The sequence below is a fragment of the Porites lutea genome (genome assembly GCF_958299795.1).
Source record: "Porites lutea chromosome 5 unlocalized genomic scaffold, jaPorLute2.1 SUPER_5_unloc_1, whole genome shotgun sequence".
NCBI lineage: Eukaryota > Metazoa > Cnidaria > Anthozoa > Scleractinia > Poritidae > Porites > Porites lutea.
Window position 1 is genome coordinate 245,701 of NW_027332288.1, and position 5,421 is coordinate 251,121.

Here is a 5,421-nt window from a genome sequence, read left to right on the forward strand (position 1 = left end):
AGAGCGATTTGGAGGCACAATAGTCCTCACTAGTAATTTAAACAAGAAAGATACCATTGAGAATCTCAAGATTAAGAATAACTTTATAAAAGAGAGACTTTCAATCTGGGCGGAAGTCAATTTTGATGAAAACATAACGTCCGAGAAACAATTTCTTGAACAAACTTTATGGTACAACTCACTCATTAGAATCGATAACTGCCCCGTCTTCTATCGTGAATGGTTTGATCGAGGCGTTATGAAAGTGAAACATTTGAAAGATGAACATAACAAATTTTTATCACTAGCTGAGCTGCAGCAAAAATACAGCCTCAAAGTTTGTCTTTTAAAGTATTTCGGACTAGTGTCTGCTCTAAAATCTCTTTGGACTACATGTAAAACAAACTGTATCAAAAACTGCAACAATTATGAAACCTTTGTAGTAAGATTAACAGAATGCCAAAGTGCGAGCAAACTAAGCCACGAAAATAAAAATGAAAAACCAAAACCGGATCAAAAAATAAATGAAATCACCAAAAAACCGTCTTGCCGTGGAGAGTCGTAGGGATTTTATAAGCTTCGAAAATTGTTTATGATTGGAACGGTTATCTAGAAATTTTTAGCCTTCCTCAAGTTATAGAAAATTCTAGGCAATTTCTGCTTCTCCGAACAGATATGTCATAGAAAACAGTCGTTGGGTGCCCCTGAATAAATTCCAAGCTCGCTGTTCCAAAACCCCGCACCGAATTTTATTTAAGAAGGCTTTCTCCTGGCGGAAATGTGTTGTGGAACAGCTTGGCTGTGGAGGTGCGGCAATTGACATCTCTTTATGTTTTTTAAAGGAAAATCAAAAAACCTTAATGTAGAGATATGTACTATTTTCTCACCGCCTAATTGTAAAGCATGCTTTTTATTATTATTGTTTTAGTACCTGAACGAAATACACGTATAAATAACGTTACCATACCTTACCTTTCCTATGTGATGTGCGTAAATGGTTTTAGGTAATAGACTTCGTCTGGCTATCTAGCGATAAAAAAATGCCATGTCGAAGTGTCATGCATATTGTAGCATCACAAAGTTTTATGAAATACGTGTTGCTATCTGATGTACACCTATACAGTCTATGTTTGTAAGCTCTGTCTACACTGGGTTACACTGCACTGATGGGTGCGTCACCTAAAATGCAGCCTAGTTTTTGTTGGCTCTACCTAGAGAATCACTGGGTTTCACTGTACTCATGGGTGCACCACCTAAAGTACCGCCTATGCTTGTAAGCTCTACCTACAGAATCACTGAGTAACACTGCACTCATGGGTGCGCCACCTAAAGTGCAGCCTATGTTTGTAAGCTCTATCTACAGAATCACTGAGTTACACCGCACTCATGGGTGTGCCACTCCTGGTGCGCCACCTAAAGTACAGCCTATGTTTATAAGCTCTACCTAGAGAATCACTGGGTTACACTGTACCCTTGGGTGCGCCACCTAAAGTATCGCCTATATTTGTAAGCTCTACCTAGAGAATCACTAGGTTCCACTGTAGTCTTAGGCGCGCCACCTAAAGAGTAGCCTATGTTAGCCTGCGTAGCATGGCGGTTTTGTCGAGCCGGGCGCAGGAGCGCCGTAGCCGCGAAATTCGCGCGCGAAGCGCGAGAACGAGCGGCGAAGCCGCGAGAAAAATAAAAAACGCCTGCCCGGATTCGTGGCCTTTTCAACTGCCGCCCCCTTCAACTCATTTTGACATCCTGTTGACAACTTGTTTGGTTTCAGTTTTCCCAGCCAATCAGAAATAAAGTGTTGACAGCCTAAACACGACACAAAAGCTCGTGATATAGTGTAAAACGTGACCTTGGCCGGAATTGGAGTTTGCTTGAACAAACACAGGTTTTTTCTTTGTGGCTATCTCGCGCATAGGTGACTACACTGCGTTCTAAACTTGACTGAGTAGATCTTATTTTTGCTGCACTAAGTCTTACATTTATTTAGAGGTCATGAAGTTGGTATGTTTAATCCGTATTGAGTAATTATTTCCTGTGGTTAATTTTATTTTCGCTAATTAGAATTTGTTGATCTCAGATGCAGTTGTAAAGTACTAATTTCTTTGACCACTCTTAAAGCCTAAAGCTTTTTATTACGGCTAAATAAATATTTTAGTTTCTTTGGTCTTTTCCGACTAAAATGCCTGGATCTGGACAACTACAAACCAAGGAGCCTTGGTTTGTAGTTTCTTTGTCACTGCTTTGTCCGTGAATGTTTTGACGCTGGACCCGGCTTTTCAGTTAAGTGTTGTTTGCAGGATGTTGTATTTTTACGTATAGCGCGATCTTCAGATTTGAGTCGTAGCTACACCAAGCAAAAAAATATGGAGAATTACGCTGTGCGTCTTTCTTCTACTGTATGCGATTCATCGACCACAATCGCCGACACCGTTCGATGTATTGCGCCGGAGTGCGTTATTCTGTAACACCGAGTAATAGAGAAAATTGAGGTGAATTTTCTCGAAGCACTGAAATTTACTGTTTCTGTCATAAGGTCCATTGCTTTACAGTTCAGTGACAACATTTCAGTAATCTGGTCGTCTATAGTACTTTTTAGAGGGGAAATTGTGATCATACAGGTTTTCGATGAGGATATTTCTTCTTTGGCCATAGCAAAGACAGTAAAGATCATGCTCTTGCCAAATCTTGTTGACAAAATTTCCATGACACCTCTCCTTTGAAGAAGACTGTAAATGGCCATTTCCTGTTTAGGCTTCAAGGTCCTTCAATACAATTGCCCTGTTTTCCCGTCAAATATTCAAGATCGACGACGCTCCGGTCAACGCTTCTTTGATATTTTGATTTTGTTTTGCGGAGATGATTTGTTCAGTCCCTCGAAACTCTCCCATGGGAGATTACCAAAATGTTTGATTGACAGGCGAACGTTCCGAACCAATCGGAACGATCCGTACGCTGGCGTACGGACCGACTCAAAAAAGCCCCCCGTCCGTGCAGGCGGTTTTTCAAGTTGCTTCCGCCCCAATCTCCTCGCGGTTTCTCTGCCCTCGCCCGCCTTTATTACTTAGCGCGCCCAACCAAAACCGCCATGCTGCGCAGGCTAAGCCTATGTTTGTTAGCTCTCACTTAGAGAATCACTGGGTTACACTGTACTTACGGTGCTTAAAGTTCGCGTTTGCCTCTCGCTCTCTTCAAAGAAAAAAAGCTACTGTCAGTATGTTCCGCCAAAAATCAGGCTTTGAAAGGCCTAAAACGTTTACACCATATTGGGCCCCGAAAATATGACGTGTAAAGTTGATCCTTAGGCAAAATCATAGCATTCTTAGCATCATCAGATATTGGCGCCATAGACACTCTTCCCCCTACACGCATGACATCATCTTCGTTCATGAATGGCTGTAATTTTATTATTTTACTACAGGTTTTAACTGGTTTCCATTTTTTAGGCTTCTAACTTCCTTGGGAAAACCTCTTGCTTGCACAACAGCGCCAATTCCTCTTTTAGTCCTCTCCAGGTCCTCGTTCTTGAAACCTCTTTTCCACATACTCCACCTCTATGATTCTTCCTGCGTTGTTCTCAGCACGCCATCTTAACCAGCCTAGGATTTTGAGCAGCCAATCAACTCTGCGGATGGTCAGAGCTTCTGTTGATGATGAATTGTTCAACTGCCAAAGGATGTTCAAGCCCTGTCGAATATGTGACATTACAGCCACGAAAAGTTACGGAAAGTAAAGAGGTGGGCAACTAAATTTATCTTAAAGGCCGAGGACTTCTATGACAGCCGCTTGAAGAGATTAAATTTGTTATCAATGGAAAAAAGGCGATTGCCAACAGATGTTACTTTTCTATATAAGGCTCTTCATGGACAAATTGACATTGATATCGAATGTCATGTAGATTTCTACAACGAAACTGATCGCTATTCGTTTAGACGTAAAGATGACTTAACTCTTAAGATGAGATATGCAAGAAAAAATAATCTTAAATAGTTACTTCCATAGGATTGTTAGCACATGGAACTCCCTACCTGAATACATTCGTAGGGCAGCAAGTGTAAATTCTTTTAAAGGACTAGTTAAAAAGTTTTTTTTTTATGGATTAGCGAATTTTTTAGTGTTCTTGATATTATTGTTATTATTTACTTGTTATTATTTTCAATATTACTTAATTAATAGACCACTTGCACTAAGAGGTCACGTGACCAACGCTTCCTTTAAACAATGAGTTGGAATCTTGCCGATGCCAAAAATTGTTAGAGCACACAAAAATTATCTTACACCGAAATTTGAAAGGAAACGCACTTAAGGGAGATATTTTATGGCACTTTGATTTTTCAGCAAAGTAGTATGATTTGTATTGGCCTCCATGTTGGAGGGCATGCTTTTGCCCTCCAACATGGCGGTCAAAACTACTTCTTGCTTATATGTTGTTCAACGTTTCATAGTTACGCTCAGATGTGCTGTAAACGTTATCACATCATCTTTTCAACATTTTCCTTGAAGTTTAAGTGCAAAACTTGTGTTCAAAGAGAGGTAATTCATAATTTTAAAAATCACATTTTGGTCACGTGACCATTTACGAACTTATTCATTTTAAGAAAATGGTGTGGGTTTGAAAAACCAAATGACTATTATTTTGTTTAAGATATGACCCACTAATCGTTTTTCGAAGGCAAAATCATGTAACTTTCATTTTCATAAAAACGATGTCACATGCCTCTTAGTGCAAATGGCCTATTGATGCTCTAAATGACTAACGTAGCACCTGGGAACACCAATTTCCCAAGGAGGGGCAGACAGCTCTTTCACTCTAACCACTTTTCACGAATTGCTCCCCTGATCGGTTGGTCCCATGGGGCTTTGCGACGCCAGAAACTCTGCATGATCTGTTTGGCTGGTAGCATTACTGGGGCTGTAAAGTTCAAAGGATCAACGACTGATGAGATCGTCAACAGCTCACCTCGCATAGTATTAGGCTTGTTTAGGCTTAAAGCCAAACTTGACTAACCCAATGTTCCATTCCACTACAAGAGCTCGGTTGACAGGCAGCTTGTCCAGATCGAGGTCTAAGGCTGGCACTGCTCTCTTCTTAACAGGTATTTGAGCCAAAACGTTACGATCATTGCTCATAAACTTCGTCAAATTTAACCCTCCTCTAGCACATACCTCAATCAGCTGACCAGCCAGTCTTTGCGCTGTACCAGGCGTGAGCACTGTCTTCAAGAGATCATCAACATAGAAATTGCTTCGTAGCGTCTGAACTGTGATGGCGTCAAAATCTTTTTCGTTATCTTCCGCCGTTCTCTTGAGAGCTGAATTTGCTACACATGAAAAGTCGGTAGCCCTAAAGATGGGCACCGTCATTACGTACTCCTCTAGCGAATCACCTGTACCCTCATCCCACCACAGAAATCGAAGGGGGTCATTGTCTTACGGATTTAACCA